We start from the raw sequence: 21,557 nt of genomic DNA on the forward strand, positions 1-21,557 counted from the left end.
AGCCTTTCAGCATTTGCTGCATCTGCAGCTGAATAGTGCACAGCCAGTTTGTGTTACAGGATGGGGCTTCAAGGGATTAAGGGAGTAATGAGCAATGAAACCCAGTCTGAAAGCAAGACCAATTCCCAACATTTTCATTTATTGTAGTTTCTAGAAAGCATACAAAGAATCTCCACCCCAAGAGCAGAAACACTTACAGCTTCAGCACAGTTTTAGAGAAACTAAATAGGGATTTGTAGAACGAAAAACAACCAAAAAATGCTGGTTTTCCCTGCTCTCCCTACATTTATCAAGGGCCTCAGAATTCAGTAGAGATCACTTCTGGGTTTTCATTTTCCAAATTATTAAAAAGACCACAAAGGCAGAGTAAATCCCTAAACTCTATTACTCTATTTTGCTTTGCAACCATGTCATCCCTAGCACTTGAACCCGCTCTGGCTGCCTGCTCCTTGGAGCGACGCTGCTGTGCAGCAGAGAGCAGGTATTTCACACTGCACAGTTCTCTGCCATTTCAAAAAATGACCCTGAATTAATCTGATACAGAAATCTACTAAACCGGCATGCAGCAAATATTGTTGTCACGGGGGGAACACTAGTGGGGAGACCTGTGCTCCCAGAAAACCTCACCTCCTGCAGAGAAAGCTCATGGGAGTCTCTGGTTGTGTTTGTTCATCACTGCACATGCTCGTAAGTGGCTCTACAGACCCATAACCAGGAAGCCTGTGGCAACCACAGCTAAAAATTTGGTCCTAAACCAGACCTCTGGTTGGGAGGGAGACCCTCCCTTACCCAGAGGCAGAACATGGAACAACCCATGTTACCCGGGTGAAAGAAAACTATGAAGAATGACATCTGGTTTCTGCACAACTTGGCTGTCAAACCTCTCCCTTGCTGATGTTTCTGTTTCTTATCTTTTTGCCTGCATTTGGAGCTAAAACAAGATCCAGCTGAGCAAAGGAGCTGGCTGCTGTGGGGGTCAGCCCTCATGGGCCCCCTGCACCCCAGATCCCAGGCAGGGGAACAACCACAGCATCGTCTTTATGGCCAGTCCAATGTCAGGCACCATCCCACGTGGGATGAGCCTCCCCTAAACCCTGGCATCACTTCCCCTCTATTTTCCTCAACAGTGACCCACGGTCTTGCTCTTGAAATGAAAAAAATACCATACTGTTGGTCACAGCTCTGTCTTTTCTCTCTTTTTCACAGCTCTCCTTAAACCCCTCTGGCTGCTGACAAAGACCTTTTTCCACCTTCATTTTCTTCTGGCACTGTTGAATTATATTTGTTTACATTTGCTGTAATACCATGAAGTAGAGTAAATTTTGCAAACACTCTGCCTGAATCCATATAACAATAAATCAGATCCTCCAAGAAACTGCATGTCACTTGCATAAAAGGGGAAAGTCTAAGAAAAAAAACCAAAAACAAACAAACAAACAAACCCCCAAATAATCCAACAAAACTAAAATTAGCACAGTTGCTCCCCCATCTCTCCTGCAATAGGAAAGATGCTATTGCTCTGACTGAGAAGGGGACATGAACAGCCCAACATAAGCTGCCTGACTGACAAACCCCTTTCCTTTTGTGTCTGATTTTGCTCGGTAAACCAGTTAAAATATGTCAAACTAGTACCACAGTTCAACAGCTCTTGTGAAACTTCTGCCAAATTTATTCCCTCTGGAGAAGGCAGTTACCTTATTTATAGGGGTTGGGGAACAAATGTTGAATTTTTTTTCAATAATCATTGATTAATTGTTCTCCTGTTGAAAGCATGGCCTTAGTAAAATAAGTAAGACCCATCCTTTACCCATATTGCTGGAAGAAAAAATAATTTTGCAAAAGTAGGGCATCCCAGGGCCAACCCAGCACATGAGCCAGCTCTCATGATTCCTGTGCCCACTTTCTCAGGATCTGAACAGGAAACTAGATATTTTTCAACATCTTTCTATAACTTCATTATTTTTATAAATTTATCTTTTTTATAACTGATATTGTTCAGTATCTTTATCAGTAAGAAGGACATGGAGGTGCTGGAGCATGTCCAGAGGAGAGCTACCAAGCTGGTGAGGGGTCTAGAGAACAAGTCATAAGAGGAGCAGCTGAGGGAACTGGGGTTGTTTAGTCTGAAAAAAAGGAGGCTGAAAGGAGACCTCATTGCCCTCTACAACTACCTGGAAAGGAGGTTGTAGGGAGGTTGGTGTTGGCCTCCTCTCCCAATAATGACAGGGTCAGAGGAAATGGCCTGAAGCTGTGGCAGGGGAGGTTTAGATTGGATATTAGGAAGAATTTCTATACTGCAACAGTGGTCAGACACTGGAACAGACTGCCCAAGTAGGTGGTGGAGTCACCATCCTTGGAGGTATTAAAGAAACATGTAGATCTGGCACTTCAGTGCATGCTCTAGTGGCCGAAGTTGTGGAGGGATTTTGTGAGTGTTTTTTGATGGGGTGTGTGTTGGTTTTTTGTTTGTTTCGGGTTTTCATGTGTGTGTTGATGGCTGGACTCTGATCTCAGAGGTCCTTCCCAACCATGACAGTTCTGTGACTCTGAGAGAGCATTTAAGGACATGTATTTTTAAAACCGGAAAAAACACAACAAAACCAAACCTCCCAGATTACAGATATTCAGCTTGGTTTGACTCCGAGCATTTATTGTGCTATTACTGTTACAGCAACCAGGACACTTGTATATGTTTTTGCAAAACACACATACAAGACTCCAGTTGTAAAGACACTGCTATTAGATATACACACACGACAACAAAAAATGAGTCTGAATAGGAAACGGATGGGATAGAGAAGAAGATAAACAACAACTAGGGTATGACCATAAATTTCCCCTGGTCACTCAACTCGAGCAGCAGTTGCTCAGTCAGATTTTATTGACCCATTTTACAACCATGGAGGAGAATTTACTGCAGTTGTATAGATGCCACCTCTTTTTTTCACTTCTCAAATCACAAAAAGTGCCTTTGACATTGCAAAGGTACAAGTTCTACCTGAAAAAGCACAGTTTGGTGCTTTTTCTTTTTTAAAATTATTCTAAAACTGCAGCAGGAAATTGCAAGAAACTAAAGTAAGCTAGACACTTGACAATCCCTAGAAAATATTTACACTAGTATAACTATAACTGCCCAAAGGAAACAAACAGTTGCCAGAACACAACTTCAGTTGATGGAATGAGAAATAAACACAAGAATAATGGATGGGTTCAGCCCAAAACCTTCAAGCACATATGTTGAGCAAGTGCCTTCTCCTGCATCCCCACCTCCCTGGTCCTGCCTGATGGTCTGGGACACATCAGTGCCTTCATTAAAGCCACTGAACAACTCAAAGTCCAAAGAATTTGCTTGTTCTCTACTGGTTAGAGCCCAGGAGAGAGAGAGCAACAGCTCATGAGGACACCACAGGAGTTTTGCTCATGTGGACAACACTGTGGAAATTATAAGATCTCTAACTCCACAAAAATCTCAGTTTGGAGCAACTGCAAACCCGACACTGCTTTGCTCTTTCCACATGGCTGCACTGACAGCACTGGGGAAACTGCACCTTCTGTAGGGCTGTGATGACGTGCAGCACAAACCGCCACTAAACCAACCTGTGCAAACCCTGAGGGATTAATTTACACTCAACAAGCAAACCTGAATCTCTTCTAATGGATGTTAAGCAGAAGCACTGTGACAACCTGAGGAATGGCTGAGAGACACTTTACTCTTGCTGCACCACGGCAGGAGCTCCTGCCCAGCCACCACCACTCACACTGAGTGCAGGGCAGACAAGCACCGTCACGGTTTTTTGCTCTTGTTGACAGCGGATGAAACCCAGATTTGTAGCTATGCATCCAAAAATTGGAGTTTGCATTTGGAGCCTGGGTGATTGCACCATGCCTTTAGGTTCAAACCCTGTTACTGGCACTTGTGGCAGCAGGGCAAGGAGGACACAAGCACTGAGCCACCACCATGGATCCAGCCCACATCCCAACACCAAGCTGCTTGGCACAGTCCATCTGGCAAACCACAGAAACCCAAACATGATGCCAAGACCAACGTTGTTTTGCTTGTGGTAACTTCATCCCACAAACTGTTTCATTTTCCTTTTTAAACAACATTTTTCATCTGCTGTCTTGCTCTGGAAGCCTTGCCAGCTCAGCTACGTCTCAGTTACATGCTTCGCACAACTGAGGAGTTTTCACCTTGCTCAGTGAAAAAGCAGAGCCCTTTCAGTAAGTCACATGGACAGTCTTGCCATGAGCTCGAAGCAGGAGCCGGCAGAAGAAATGAATTCAGCACATAAGGAACAAAGAATACCAGAACTGCCAAGAGAAATACTAGCTTTTCTCAGACGTAAGCCTGTTTGACATTGTTTTCACCATATTAATTTGCGTATAATGCATACATGGCACAAAACCAAGCTAACTAATAACAAAGTGGATTATGTCACAAAGCAAACAACATCAGGGCACAAAAGTCAGTTTGTCATCACGGGACTTTGGGTATTCCAGTCCTCCCAAAGCAAACAAAACAATCAAACAATCCTCAAGAGCTTTCATGTTCCCACCTGAGCCCAGGCAGAAACCAGTGCCAAGCACAGACAGCAGCTTTGCCATCTCTTCCCTCTCCCCAGGCTCAAAGCTCCTGAAAATACCACAGTGCTTTTGGACATGCCTGGGATGAAAGATGCTTGGCATATTTTCATTTGCATCCTCATTTACAGCAGCCCCAGACTCTCTGCCACACCGCACTAATCCCTGGTTCAGCCAACCCCAACCTCTGCTGAATACCCCCACCCTGACCCACTGAGCAGTGAGATTTAATCCTCCCCTGAAACACTTCCAACCCAGATTTTAGCTGCCAAGAAAGAGTCCACATTCCTTAATTTCTATCCCTCTTGGCTATATGTTTTGTTGGCTGAATTATCTTAATAAGAATATGTAAGCATTCGAATGTGAGTGCATGTATATCCCCATCTCTGGAGACAAACCTTTTTGCCCCAGAGCCATCACTCTGGGGAGCCCCAGTTCTCACTGTGTGTCACAGATTTGCAGATTAACCCCACTGGACTGGAAGCACAGACCATCCAAAGCAGTTTTCCTGCATAAAAACAAAGACCTGTTCCTAGAACTAGTCCACCACTGACAGAGAGATCACTTGAAGTTAAGTCTCAGTTTTTCTAAAACAGAGGGAAGGGTTTTTTCCACCCAGTTGAATTTTGGACACACTGAACATCCCAGTTGATGCCCAGAAAAAAATACTCTTTGATAGCAAAAGGCTGAATGGGTTTTAATTGTGAAGATGCTGAAGGTGTCTTCACCAAGGGATGCACAGAAACACATCATGCCTCCTAACAAGGACAGTTTCCAAGAAAAAGTCACATAGAAACAATATCTTCAAAGCAGCTATGAGATTTAGACTTCCACAGCATCCTAAGCAGCTGTCTGCAGCAGAATAAAGAAATATTTTTCTTGTTTTATGCCTAGCAACACATTATATCCAAGAAATCTACAGTGGTGCCTCATGTGAGGGTGGAGTGGTGCTGGGGAGACAGGGAGAGACCTGGAACCATGTCTTACTGAAAAAAAGCAGGGACCCTTACTGTGCATTTGGGCCTAAAGAAAAGTTAACTTTAAGGATGGAGAAAGTAGGTCCATTCATTTTCCAAGAAAAAACTGGTGATGATCAAGTAGATTTAAAGGAATCAAAGTACCAGGGCTGCCTATTGGAGAAAGATTCCCTTTCCAAACTGGCCTTAAAGTTTCACTCTCTCCACAAGAAAATAACTATTTTTTTCCTCAAAGATCCAAGCCCTCCAAATAAAGATCCCAACTTCACTAACATGAGGCAGCACAGATCACTGCAGCCATGGTGTGCTCAGCACAACAGGAATTCCTCTACATGCCTTGGACAAGGGTTTCATACCAAACAAACTGGCAGCATCTTGACTCACCATTAAAATGAAATGTGTTCCTTCCTTTCTTGTGCCACAAGCAACCTCCCCCACTACGTTTCAAATTGGTTTTTAATCTAGTTATTAAATGAAGTGTCTTTTTTTTATCTTAGAAGTTTTATTTGTTTATTTGTTTATGATTTCTTTCAGAGCCAATGGAAGAGGTCAAATAAATTCCAGATGACATCCAGACTGTTTTGTATTTGAAATTTTGTAGTCTTTTCTTTTGAAATTAATTGAAAGGAACATAATATCACAGGAAAATGTCAAGATCTTTAATGCCACTCCTTTCAGGGATTTAATTTCAGCTTCCACTTGCAACAACAGCACTACAAGATACCAACTTCTGTTCCTCACCTGAGTCAGCATCTTAACTAGGAGATTTAATATTATTTTATCTTTATTTTTTTAACATGTGTAATAAAACTTGCTGGTTCTTATAATGCCACAGACTGGAAATCTGATGGTAACAGAATTACACTCGTCACATCCAAAGGTATTTCCAGTTTAGCAGTTGCAGACATGAGGTTCAAAACTCAAACACAAACAAACTACAAGACACAAATGGCAATCACAGCAAACACACATTGTATTGCTTAGCCTTAATCCTCACCATTCCTAATTTTTGAACTCCAATTCAGTCAGTGGAAGCACTGCATATGTTTTAATGAAGGCTTGACTTCCTGACATCAGCCACAATCCTAATTAACTAATGCAGCTGTCCAGAAGAGGCAACACATCACATCTCAAAGCCAGTCAAGTTTCAGCTCACGACTTGTTATCCTAAAGCTAAACCATTTGGCAAGAGAGGAACGTGGAAGGAAACACTCTCTCCATCAGGTCTCCTTGACCAGGGAGCTCTTTGCTCGGTGGCCAACTGACCTTTAAGATTGCACCATGCATTTTAATGTAACCAGGCTGAAGCTGAGGGCCAAATGCCGGAGGCTTGGAAATAAAAATGAATAAAAATAAATAAATCTTTGCCTACTCTGTTTCTCTGTCTGTGAACAGACTACAAAGGTTTTTTTCTTACTGAGAACTGCTGGTTTCCCAGCATTCACAAATCTTGGCCTCAGCTGAAGCTACTTCAAAGGCAATAGATATGGCTCAAAGAGAAAACAAAATTGGAAAGATGCTGGCATTTCAGCAAAACACTGGTCACTTAGTGGGATCTTCTTGGGATCGCCAAATTAATTTTGAATTCCTTGAAATTAATCTCCTTGCGTCTGTTTGATGCATGCCATTATCTGCTGTGAATCTCTCCACATCATAGTTCTGTCTCCACAACCCTTAAAAATTTCAAAACTCAACCAAACTGCCTTTTCCTAGTCACACAAATTATAAGCTAAATGACTTGAATTTACAAGCTTTCATTTTGAGCAAAGTGTGGGCAGAAAAGTAACTCTAATTGTGTATCAGAGATTCAAGGTGAACTCCTTCCAGTTCAAGGACATGGTTGATGTTGGGAACACCAAGACCCAAGGAGGGACTGGCAAAGCAGCATCTCCCAGCCCTGGTACCATGGCTGCCTTGCCCTCATCCTGCCCCAGTGTCCCTGGGCTGCATCCAAGGCTCAGCATCACCTCATTGTGCAAACAGGGGTTTCTGCCATAAACAGACTTGGTTTCATGGTAGTCTCACCCCCCTCTTTATTAAGGGAAATTTGAACTGAATTTCCTTTCCAGTTCCTATTTGCTTCTTCATCTCTTAAGAGCCACAATTGCAAGAGCACAACCAAGGCACATATTTTGTTTTTGTCTTTTTTTTAAAGCATCTGCATCAGCAGGCAGGTGAAAGTACACATTTTAGTTAATGTCCCCTTTGCAGTTTTGCCTTGACTGTGCTGAAGTTTCAGCCTAATTGCATCCATGCTCCTACCTTAAACCAGGGACACAACCAAGGCGCTAAGATGGTCCCCTCCAAGTGTTTAATATCTTGTAACAGCCTCAAGCTATTAAAGCCAACAGTACATGATTCAAGGTGAGTCTTCAGATCAGCCAGCCCAGACTCTTATTTACTGTCTTCTCATGAGACAAGTCTCTGCAACTTCAGAGACTCCTTCCTGGGTCATACAAATGATGCAGTCAAACCCTCTCCTCTCTGGGCTTTGGATGTTGTTCCTCACAGTCAGGTGGGAAAAAAAGTGATGCCCTGGTAGACATAAACCAGGAAAGAGACAGGAAGATTACTGGGAGCTATGGTGAACATAATTTGAGGATGTAGTTTGTCAGAAAGTTTGCCAGATTCCTCCACAATTGCATGCAGCAGGTAGGGAAGCTGATGTAGTCAAATACCCGCAAAGATTAATTTCCTGCTCTGTGGTGAAGACAGTGTTGACTGGCCAGGTTTAGTGAAACAATGAGCACATCAGCTAGATCATAAATTGGTTTAAATGCTAGAAAAATTATCATCTGTTGGCTTGCAGAGCTTAATCCACAACAAGCTGTCTGGTGTGGACACAAATGAATCATGCACACAAAATGGATTGAAAGCCCAAAGCTTCGCGGCACGTCTGTGGATGTGCAGCCGTAAGGAAAAACTGAGATTTCATCAAGCTAGAGGGAATAGCCCGGAGCACAAGACATCATTCTTGAGCATTTCCCTGCTGAGCATTTTAAATAGGTAAGTGGTATTTTCATTGCCTTTATGATGAAAGCCATTAACTTCAGCCTGCAGTTCCTAAGAAGATTGATGGCAGGGAATCAAGAAGCCATTGCACACCAGTTCAAATGAGACAAGATTAGGTGTCAAAGCCTGAATGGCAGTGTCCTTCTTGACTTATATTCTCTGCCTGCTAAATCAGCAATAACCAGTCAATTCCCTGTTTTACTTGAGAAGTACCACCATTTCAACTCCTTTCACGTGGCGTGCTAAGTCTTCCAGTGCTATGAAGTCACAGCCTCAGCTAATTCACAAAGCCCAGATTACTCCCTCACTCGTTGCATGGCAACATTTTTATCTGCCTCTGAACATACTGTGGAGGCAGACATTGAACTGCTGTTTAATCACTGCTACTGTACAACTTGTTATATTCTTAGCCGCTTACATTTGACTACAGAAAAAGCATTGTGCCAAATTAATATTTTATTTAAAAAGAAGTATTTATAAATAGCTTAGCAGTCTCAACTTTCACCAAAGGTTAAATGTAGCATTTAACATTGAATTCTTAGAACTTCCTTAGAGCTTTTCATGATAAGAGATCAAAAATCACTTAAAAAATATTGTTATTAATATTTTACAGACAGGGAATGCAAATTCTCAACATTTAAGATGTTTACCCAACAATAGTAGTTATGGCCAGGAATAACATCAGGTTTTCTGGTTTCTAGTACAAAAGGCAACACTCATCCTGAGTAACAGCTGGAGCACTGCTGTGTTGACCCATGTTTATGCTCTGCTGCTGGCTAACTTTAGGAATCAGTTACATATTCCCTACTGGTTAAATTCTGGATACAAAAAAGCCTAAAAGGTTGTACCTCCATCATAGGAAGCTTAGCTCAGACAACGACCTCCTTGTCCAAAGCATCAAGGCCCAGATCCAGGATAGAAAGTGGGGGTGTTTTCCAGTGAGTGTTTTGACAAAAAGTAAATAGCCAAGAATTCAATAGAACCATCTACATTTTCCAGTCTGAGAGAGTATTACAGTTAAAAATGTTCTGAATTTTGTAAAAAAAAAGTTTTCCTTCTTTCTTTTGAATTAGAAAGCATCTAAGGCAGAGAATATTTTTAGATGGACAACCTGCTTTAGTGACTTCACCATGTGGATGTGAAAGATCCTAGCAAACAACAACAACATTCCAGGTGTCCCAGGGAGATACCAGGCACAGCTCAACATCCTACCAGAGAGAAACCTGAACTTCCTGTATTCCATCTTCCAGTACTGATTATGAAAGAAATGTATCATTTTCAACTAAAAATCAGAGCAGCACATGGTCTATTCAGAGCATTTTCATAAGATGACCACATTGAATTGATTCCCAACATTAAGGCCCCAAACACTGGAGCAGTAATGTGCTTCTACATTTTTTCCTCCCTAGTAACTAAGATGGACGGTGACAAACATCCATTCTGCATAAGGTGTGCATTAAAAAAAAAGAATTTATCTGGAGTCAATCGAAACTTGTCTTCATACCAATGTGAAGTGATGCCTTGAGAACAGGACTCTTTACTACAAACATTTTTCTTTTTTACCTTCAACTGATTATGGTTTCTTTGCTTTTTAAACACTAGCTCCAAGCCATATGTGTCTCCACATCAGCTTATCTGCTGCTTTCAACTTCTATCAGCCCCTGTTTTTACTCAAACAGGAAAGAATACAGAATGTTCTAGTTAAAGGCTATTTTTGAATATAATAAAGCTATGCAAGCCCATTTCCATTTTCTGGTGTCTCCAACAAACAGACTATCTGAGTTCACTAGGATGACAGTTTCTTGGCAATCAAGTAATTTTTCATTATGTCTATAGGACCTTATTTCATTAATCCTTTGGCTTCTTTACAGAACCCTGTGCTTCACACCAAACAAAAGGACTCGCGTTCTGTCATCAGGTCCACATCTTGGTCATCTGATTTTCACACGTGCTGCTAGGAATGGTGTGGTGAGGGAAGAAATCAAACAAACTAAGAAATGAAAGTTAGTCTAGTTAGGTCTTCCCCCATGCTTTCCCAGCTATTTACCTGATGGAGTTGGTGCCTCCCCCTTTTTTACCCCCCAGTATTTGAGAGCAACACACATGCTTTTAAATTCACCCATTTCTTTAATCATCTATCTTGGAACCTACTTCAAAAAATGAAGCTGTAATCTGCTACTAAACTATGAGGAAAACTTTCTGGAGCCACCTCCAACAGTGTAGCCCATGAGCTGCTCTCCTTAATTGTACAACTGCAAGTTTGGATGCTGAGGTGCAGCCCTGCCTACACTCTGGGTTTATCTTGGTGGAGTTTGGGAAAGACTCAGTGCAAAGCCAGCCATGATGATGAGCAGAGGGGCAGGCATGACCTACATCATGGCCAGATTTCATATGAAGCTCCTTCTGTCGAGCTGAGTACAAAGCAGGGTCCAGCTCTTGCCTGAAGCTTGGAGCCATGAAAGTAGTCCAAATGACAACTGTTTAATATTGAATAGCAATAAAAATGCTCACATTAACAATAGTAAGAGATATTAATGCACACATGTGCTCACCATACAACCAAGCCAGAGGGCTTACAAGAAAGATGGGGACAAACTGTTCAGCAGGGCCTGTAGTGAAAGGAGTGATTGCTTTAAGCTACAAGAAGGCAGATTTAGACTAGATATCTGGAATAAAATGTTTACCATGAGGGTGGTGAAGCACTGACACAGGTTATGCTGAAAGGTGGTAGATTCCCCCTCCCTAGAAACATTTGAGGTCAGGTTGGACAGAGCTCTGAGCAACCTGATCTAGTTGAAGATGTCTCTGCTCACTGCAGGGGAGCTGGACTAGACGGTCCCTTCCAACCCAAACCATTCTATGATTGCGTGAAAGGGAGTGCTCCTCTCCCAGCACCCTCACTACAGGATTTCTACTCAGCAGGGTTTTGTAAACAGTGCCCCATACTGTTCCTGAAGTTTTATGCTAAAGTTAACTTAAAACCCAAATATTCCTGATCATTCCATCCTTCTGAAGCACACTGCATCCTTACCTTCCCATCCTGGCCAGCAGCACAGCCACCCTCCCCCAGCTTGCCTCAGTGGAGGCCAGCATGGTGGAGTCACCTTTTGATTATTGTTTTGAACTAATTAATTTCCAGTCACAAAGAACACAAAATTCAATAAATGCACAACTTCTGGGTTCTTTCAGCACCCCTCTAGAAACACTAAGGCCTGAGGAGAATGCAGATCCAGGCTCTGACTCTATGAAACTGTTTTGCTTTGGCCACTGGCTCAGCCTCATTACTCCTCATCACTAAGCATTAAACCAGTAGGATATGTTGCCTTTGGAAACACATTTAAGTAGAACATCCAACTTTAGCATGGGATCTAAATAACTTCTTAACCTAATCTCCAGAGTGCAAGCTCTTCTTATATATGTAGGAATTCCTCCTGCTAGAAGAAAGGACAAAAAAATCACAGATAAAAGACTGAAAACTGATCTTGCTTTCACATCAGCTCCCATTCCCATCTGAAAAGGGAATGCTGCACATAGGAAAACCTGGTCTTAATGTCAACTGTCAACCACCACTCTCTGACACACCATGCCAGGAATGAACTAATCCAACACAGAAGGACAGCTACAGAACAAGGTCCTGCTACACGTCTGCTCAACAGAACATATGCCAGGAGTGACTTCAAAGCAAAACCCTCCTTGCACAACACAGGCAGAGCCCAACCAACACTGTGATGACTCAAAATCCCAAGTGGCACCACCCGTGTGCTTCAAGACTGCCCAGGCTGGGAGCAGGGAGGCTGATGTGGTGCCAGGCACACACTGTGCAGGACGGGCATGCCAAGGCTGGCAGCACCAGGGGCTGACAATGAAAATGGAGCAGAAAAGCTTAGTGCTTTTTTCATGAGTGGGTATACATTGGAGATGAATTAATTTCATAAACCAAGTGATCTCTGGTAAAAACACATTCTTAAACAGATTTTTTTGGTAGTATTAATACATTTTCTGCTGCTCCTCGCTAGAGATCATAACAACACAGAACCAGACAGCAGAAATAGGTTAAGACTTCTTGGAAGAAAGTAACAGCTCACCTTGAACAAGATATACTGGTAAACTGGTCTTTGCAAAGGGTATCTGCTGAGACAGACATGTCCTGTCTTCTCCCAGAGCACTAGGCATGGGCACAGCAGTTTTAGTCCCATGGCCATAAGACAACAAAATGAGGATTACATTTTCTTCCCTCAGGCTGGGAGGGAAACACCCCTTTCAAAATGTTATTGAAATAATAAAACATTTCAATAACCATACAGCTGTGGAGCAGCAGTGCTAGAAGTACACACCATGTTAAAGACCCTGGTAGAATTTTATAAGTCTGCTAAAAAACAGAACGCCAAATCCTCCACAGTTCCAAAACTTAGACACACACACAAAGCTCCCCAGCAACAGCTGGCTTAAAGGAAAAAATCACCCTGGTGGAAAACCTGCAGCCAATACCACCAGCACAGCTGAACACCTCCCTGCACTGATGTGCAACTAATGCATGGCAGCAGGCACCAGTAAATAGAGATGTCCATGGTCACCTTCAGTGTGAGAAAGAGGCACAAAATTGCAAAATCTCTCAGCTCCAGGTGCACTGGGACACCTGGTGCTGTAGGAACCCAGAATGAAGACAGTTTGCCCCAAAAGCTCCTAATTTCACTTGGAACCAGTGCAAAGAGCAGGGAGAAGCCCTTCATCCTTTATTTTAAAGACATGAAAAACTGAATTCTCATTAGGACCAAGTGAGAGTGGACTATTTATGCAGGACACAGCTGGAACCCTGGGACTCCCGTTGTGGGAAAGCTTTTCCAGCAGCCTCACTTGGCCATGGTTTCTGGTGCAGTTACTATGGCAGGCCCCAACATCTGTTGGGGCTCCCCCAGGGAGCCTGCCCAGGAAGCATCGAGCTGCAGATGCCATCACATTCATCTACCAACTCGATTTTAAACAAAAGAGAAAGGGTGGTCTCACCCGAGGGATTAACTGCAGCAGGGAGGTCTTCGTCAGAGGCAGTGAAAGCGGGGCAGATAACATTAACTCAGTTGCCATTTCTCACTTCATTACAGCCAAGCATTTTCAATACAGCTGAATCACCCCCGGGTAGAGCAGGAGAGCGGCCAGGGCAAAGCACTTGGGTTTTGCACTGTACCTATGCAGAGAAATCGCTCCCCATACACACAGTCAGCTAGCAGGGAAACTGCCTGCAGATTCATGATATTAGGGAGCAAGACCAGAGAAAAGAGAAGGAGCAAGACCAGGACCAGGAGCTGAGGAAGCTGTTCTCATCACTTCAAGCCAGAATTCAAGAATTCCACTTTTTGCAAGTGCATGGAGTTGCCCCAAGAGAGGAGAAAGGAAGAGGTGTGGGAACATGCTGGGGAACTGCTGGCATCTCCCATGAACAAGGATGCCCTACCTCACCCCCACCTTTGATCTAGAAATCCTCTGCCTTTGCAGCTGCCTCACATATTTTACAAAAGCAACAGGAGCCTATGTCCCAGTTGCATTACAAGTGTATCTATGCTTCAGTACCAGTTTCATCCAAAAAGATCTGATACCTCCTCCACCACCTCTCATACTGATCCAACACAGCTGAAGTGCAGGCAGGAGTGCTGCAGGGACCTGGCATGCTGGGAAGGAAATGAAAGAACACCAGAAAATCAGATCTTGCCTTTATTTAAGAAAAGGTTACATATACAAACACACCACACACAACATTTGTTGCAGTAAGTTATATACTTGATTCCAGTCAGTTTGTAGCTACAACACTTCAGTCTGCAGGACTAAGAATTGCACATAAACATTTTAAACAGGTTCACAACCAATTAGACACACAATAATTACTACAGAGGCACAATGCAGCCTAGACCATAAGTAGAGTCTGCCCACATACTAAAATCCTCATGGTTTTGGGTAGCACAGATCTGTTGCACACAGAAGTGATGCCCACACACCTGCATATGTACAGCTTTACACATCACAGCCAGAAAAAAGGAAAATTACAACCTAAGCAGAGATGCCAGGTTCCTGCCTTTTCCTATAGACAACCATGCCATAAAACCCAGTGAGCAACAAATGAGCCCAAATATCTCCTTTAGGAAACTACAGGCCGTTGAGAGACCTGGAAGCACAGATGATGAGCAGGACCACAGCACCCTCCTCAACTTGGAGTCCTATCTCCAAACTCCAAGAAACCCCCAGAGACTCAGAATCCCAGTTTGGAGCCATGTGCAGGATTACCATGGCTGTACTAATTGAGAGGCTTCAATAACATCTCCAGCCACCACTTCCAAGATGGAACATGAAACAGAATCACAGCAAATTCATTTCCTGGCACAATTTTGTGGGAAAATAATAGCATTTCCTTTCCAGATTTATTGAAAAGCAAGTTCAAATTCAATAGCAACAAGTAAACTAAAAACACTCATGGCTTTGGAAGAAGCTACATCTCTTCTGCCTTTATTAACCTTGAAGCTGTTTGTGTGCTCTGGCAGTGGTATATATTTATAAACACAAAAACAACAACAACAAAAAGAAACACACAATAAAATTCAGCGATTTATGGTCCCAATAAAGCCTCCAGTTAAAATCTGTAAACCTTTGCAGAAATATGGAAAAAAAAAAAAAAAGAAAACAAGACAATGATGTGGGAAAACTTTTCTAATGTCCCATTTTCCTCTTAGCTAAGCAAACATTTTCACTGAGACAATTTAGGAAAGTGTTAGATGTCCTCTTGCAAAATAAATGAAAACTACACAAAAGTCCATCTTTTTCAGGGGTTTGTCTCCTCCCTTCAGTGATCAGGTATTGGAAACATGAGCAAATTGCTTTGCCAATATGAAAAGCCTGGGACACAAGTTGTTTTTATTTCTCATGTCCCATGGGAAGCAGAGAACAGAATGGCACAACAGATACTTTCCACTAATTTTGTGCCAGACTTCCTCATCTTGGCAAAAGTATTTGTTAATAGCTTCACAGTCCAGACCTCTTTGGCACAGACTGTATTCTATACTGTACTAATATAAACTTCAAATGCCTCTCTGTAGCTGCAGAAAGACTCCTATTTTGTGTCAACTTATCAGAATACCAGCACACTCTTCACATTTCAGTGTCTGCAGCACTTTAGAGAATACTTTAAACATTTGGAAAATTTAGAGATGAATCTCATTAGGAAATAATGCACTATATTTTTTATCCCATTTACAAGTTGATTTTTCTTTCACGACATTCTTTCAGATTCTTTTTCTTTCTCCATTATTAAAAACCCACTAATGACCTGCAATTTGTGTTAAATTATTGTTCCAGGTGCTTTTCTTAGCAATCCATTAAATAACATTAAATGCAATTTTAGAGCTAGTTCTTTTAAAAATCAACATAATTTTCTTTTTTCATCCCAATCTTCTCCTATTTTTCATGTCAATCATTTATGTCTAATTCTTTTCAGCTGGAATATAAAAATATAATGTATTTTAGTGTAGCGACTGTAAGCAAAGAGAACACAGTTCTGTTTTCTGTTAGCTGACATAATTAATAATACAGTTCATTCCCCTACACACACAGAAAAATGAATGTCTGGGTTGAAGTAGGTGCAGGACAAAGGAATGATGCAGAGCAATAGGCCCTTTTGGCACCCAAATGTGCCTCTACCTTGATCTAAAAATCTTTAAATCCTGAGGGACATCCATATCCAACCCAAACAGTTAGTCACCTTCCAGCACTTGGGGCAGGGGTTGTGGGAGTGACAGACACAGCTCCCCAGTGTTGCACCCGGTTTGATGACCACACTGTTCCACTATGTGTCTTCCCTATGCCACCAGCACACCCAGCACAGAAGGCCCCAGTGCTGTTCACCCCCATGTACATGTCCTGCTGCAATGCCCACCACAGGCATTGACTCCTTGTAGCAGGAACAAGCATTTATCACTGGTATCTAAACAGACTTCAAGGAAAATGCCCAAATACATCCCACCTCTAATTCAACAAGTGCTTCTGCAGAGCCAGCCTTGACCATCACTGTTATCTTTCAAAGCCCTGCTTGCTTTGCAGTTAAGGCTTTGATAAGCAGCTTCAAAGAATTTAGAGCCTAGACCAACAACAAGCATCTGTGGTCATATTATCCAAAACTCTATTAAAAAAAAAAAATTAAAAAAAATCCACCAAAACACAAGCTGTTGCTTCTGAAGTCTCCATCTGGCTCTTGGGACATGCTCCAGGAGTGCCCGTGAGCTTGGCTGATCCTACACCTCATGAGCTTTTCCAGGAGGGTTGGAGAAGCCATTGGAGGAAGAAAAACTCATGGTCACAAAAGCACCAAAATAGCTCCCTGGTTTTACTAGCAATATGGAAAGACTTCAATAACTTTTTTTTTTTTCCTCTTTTTTCTCTTAAACTCCTTTACTCATCACTGGCTACCTTCAGGTGAGGGTATTTCTAGTTTTTCCACTTCAGAAAATGTTGTTTCTGATTTCCTACATTAGTTTTCATGCCAGCAACTTTGGAAATATAAGAAACAGACCCTGTGCACATATATATAACATCCGGGTAGTAACTTCTTGGACAAAAATCATTGAAATAACATTAACAAGTCTCCATTTTTATAGTGTTTGAAGACATTTAGGCACTAACTGCAATCCAGCTGCCAAAAAATAAAATAGTTCTTATCTAGAAGAGTTGCTCCTTTGCATTTGACTTGCCTGGGAAACCACTCTTGTGATAACTGATCCACTTTCCAGAACCTCCCTGTACTGAAAGGAGTAATACCTAAAATAAAAAAAACACAACAGCACAAAAACCCCCAAAAAACAAAACTTGGAAAACTTTCTATTTTTAAAATGAAAATGTACCACTTCAATTAGTGCTTATCATAAGAAAAATTCCTGTTCCAGTAACACTGTATGAAGTTGCAGCCCTTCATCACTGCAGGCTTCTCCGCTGCATCGACTGTGACTTACTCTCAGTACCCCCCTCTGCTGCATGCAGATACACCAGCCCTTAGCAGAATTAGCAGTAAAGTGTGTTGTTCAAAACACCATCAGCATAACTGCACATAAGTTATATTAAGCACTGTAACTTAATACAGTAATAACAGTTGAATTTGGGGACAAAGCTTCCAATTCTGCAGTGTCGGACATTCACGCCAGGGTGGTTGACTAGCAAGCGGATGCAAGTGATGGCAGCAGCACTTTAATAGCTGATAACACCTTGCAGGGAGTTCACTGGTTTTAGATAAAGCCATCCTCAAGAAAGACACTACCTCAGCAAGTCTATCCTCCAACCTGAGCACACTTGGCATGAGGCAGCCTTCAGGGACATGCACACAGAAAGGTGCCTCATGCCACTGCCACCCAAGCTGCTTCTCCAGCCCCAGACAGAACTGGCATTAAAGCCAAAGAGTCACCTGGTGGGTGCAAAGGCACAGAGCCCCCTGCTCTGGGGTAGCAGCTGGCTGGGCTGGACCCCCACACTGCCTGACCCCCACTGCCTGACCCCCGCGCAGGCCCTGGCTGGGCGCTTTTAAAGCAAAGTGTGTTTTTTATTGGAACATTCCAGCAGGGAAGGAGGTTGCTGTGAACGCTGGGGCTGGCTCCCTGCCAGCCACATCAGCTGTAATCAGATTATACAGTAGTTGCTTCAGAAAGCAGAAGCATGTTTATTATCAAGCCACTAACCAGACTGACATTAATTTGGTTGAAGCTAAGCTAAAACAGTCTTTCAGAATCATTTTCTGATTCTGATCATATTTACTTAGTTGATGTAAGTATTTTTTGCAAATTATGCTTAGAGAACGACAGTGGTTACAACCTATTTTTCATTTGCAATTATACAAGTCAGTGCCTTTCTGAAAGAATGTCTATTTAATTAAATTCTACTCTATTAAATTACTACATAAAGTAATCAGAGGTAATACTGTCCCTCAATGGGGGACCCACCACACAGTGTCAATTTAAATACAGGTTTGACATCTCTCCCTAAACTACAGGGGGTTTTGGTTTTTGTCAAGTGTTAACATGTCCAGTCCCTACTTGTGAGCAGAACCTGAAAAAATCTGTGAATATTATTGGCTATCACATCCTTAGGCTCCACCTATCGAAGGAAAGATCCTAAGATACCTAACAATCACTAAAATACATTAAGAAAAAGAAGATGCAAGTGTAGCGATGCAAAAATATTGTCCCAGACCACTACTAATACAAGACTGTATCAGCCTCATCCCAAATAATACCCTTTTGTTTGGCTGGCAGATATACCACCCCAGAAATTTGTGCCATACAGGTATATATATGCATGGTAAATCAGATCCTACAAACCCACAGGCATGAGGAGCTTGGCATGGACCAGGTTTTTCAGCTCCTTCACATTAAGCAGCATAAATTCATCCCCAGTCTCCTCCAGAGAAGTGTGTACGGCACACGAATCTTGTCTTTGGAGACAAGCCTAGAAAATAATTTCCCTCCTGCCTTCATGATGGATATGAAAAACTAGTGGAAGGGATGGCAAAAGCAGGATTTAAAACCCAGGGAGCCCAAACTCTTCACTAGCACACCTCAAGTGATCCTGCTGGATACAGTCTGCCCCAACCCAGCTCTGCTTATCTCCAGCCTTCAGCAAGCCAGTGCCAGGCCACAGGGTTTGGTCCCACTTCCCCTCCACAGCACCCTGATTTTTTTTTAAGAAGATTTTTTTCATGGCTATCTTGAGTAGAATGTTGATTGTGCATGTGATACACGATGATGTGTCTCCTGAGAACACTGGAAGGGAAAACCTGCAGGTGTGGCTGGGAATAACTGTGCTAAATTCTGTGGCCAGAGGAATTTCCTTCAGCCTAGTTAAAGAGTCCCCTGCAACCTCAGCTGGACACCATTTACGCATTTATCTTCTATTTTAAGTCAACACAGACATAAAAAGTCCCAAGTTGCATTTCAGTAGCAAACCAATGACTTTCATACTGCTCATTTGCAGCCTGCAAAGTCCATTAGGATGGAGAGCAGTACTCCAGAGAGCACATTATCAGCTATAACATTTCCAGGCTTTCCTGATTCCACAGATTCCCTTTCTCAAGTTCGTACACGGATTGAGGTTTAAAAAAAGCACATGTTGAACAAGAACATCTACGACTCACACGAGGCTCACTTACCCCTCGCACAGGGGTGGTTTCTGAGCAGTAGCTGCCCAGTTTGCTCACAAATACCCTGAGCCAGATACACACAGCTGGCATTTCTCCACCCTGGCATCAATGCTTCCCAGTAAAGATTCTACATTTAAAACCTGACATCAAATCGAGTGGATGGTGCTTGCAGGAGATATGAATATAATGCTTTTGTCCATCTTCTATGAAAATGCCTATGTTCAATTTCAGAAAACTAACCTGCATAGCAGAGAGACTATGTATTCTTTAGGGTACGGCATATGAAGGGGCTGTTTGGGTACAGATTTATCCATTTAAGATACAGTTTTATGAAACAATTGTGTTATAAGGCTATTAATGTCCAGTTCTTGTGAGCTTTGCAATTCCCGGTTTAACAGAAGTTGAGAACAAGCCACACAGTCCGCAGGGCTCATCCTTAACAGAGTTTTGAAGGCATCCCTAGGCAGAAACTGGAATAAAATATTACAAGAGAAAGCTAGAAGCCACAAAGGAAAAAAGCCAATTTGCATGTATTAGGTGTTGATTAAGGAAAAATCCAAGCTGAGGTTTATAACAAGAATGGAGGCCCCAGCTCTAGCAAAGGAGAAAGGCTGCTTGCCAGCTGCTGACCTCTTGCCAGGTCACACCCAAACAGCCTCACCAGTGACGGCCCCATCACCCCACCCAGCTTCCCCAGTATTTTGCAAGCAGATGTGAGCAAGCACTGCTCTTGCTGTGACAGGGGTGGACACACAGGGTGGTAGAAGCTGCAGGCACTACATTCTGCTGAGTCTCACCACATCTGTGAAACCTCATTCAGTGCATTGAAAGGTCCTAAACTGTCTGCAAAAGTCCTACAGCAAAGTGGTAAGCAAATGGTCAGTGCCCTGCTGGGCAGCACTTCTTCCAACTCTAGAGATTATACATTAATATAAGATTACCCAGTCCAAACTCTCTGGTCTACATAAAAACCAAATAAACAGAACAGACTATTTCAGTTGGAAGGAACCTACAAGGATCATCTAGTCCAGCTTTGTGACTAGTTTTCATGGCTGATCAAATGCTAAAGAATTTATTAAGGGCATTGTCCAAACGCCTCTTAGGTGCTGAGAGGCTCAGGGCATTGACCACCTCTCTAGGAAGCCAGTTCCAGTGTTCGACCACCCTAGATCTCCATCCTTTTGAAGGACATATGTAAACTGCTTGGTAGGGACCAGACTTGTGCCCTTGAGCATCAGTCACAGGCTGCATTTGCAGCAGTGAACTGGGTCTGACTGAGTAATTTGGTCTGTTCTGTAAGAGCAGCTCCATTTTTGGGGCAAGCTTTTAGATGGACACCTCTCTCTCTCTGCCCATTAAGATGGTAAATGAAGTGGATTAAATATTTACTGACTAGAGTTTCTCACAAGATTAAAAAAAAAAGAGACTGGAGTTTTCAACTAGCAGAACCAGCCCTTGTGAAAACAGGAAAGCAAAATCTTTCTGCTTATCTTGGTTTAAAGAAAGTCACATTGATCTCTTGCAAATTATTCCAGCAGATTGAAAAACAAAACAATATGGCTAATAAAATAAAGACTGAAACAAAAGTCCAGGTTCAGACAACTCCATCTGCAAGTAAAATTCCCATGGTTGTTACTGAAAATAGAATGATAAAGCCAGAGATTTGGGCAGTCAGGTGCTGGACTTGCCCACTATGTCCTTCTCGCTGTGTGTGACATCTGGTCACCTGGCAAGGAAATACCAGGGATCATTTAATTTTAATTCTGACTGATAGGACAAGTGAGGGCTCGACACGCTGCTGCAAAGGAGAGCCAAGGTTCCCCCAGAGT

This window comes from Apus apus, chromosome 13, assembly GCF_020740795.1.
Source record: "Apus apus isolate bApuApu2 chromosome 13, bApuApu2.pri.cur, whole genome shotgun sequence".
NCBI classification, from domain to species: Eukaryota; Metazoa; Chordata; class Aves; order Apodiformes; family Apodidae; genus Apus; species Apus apus.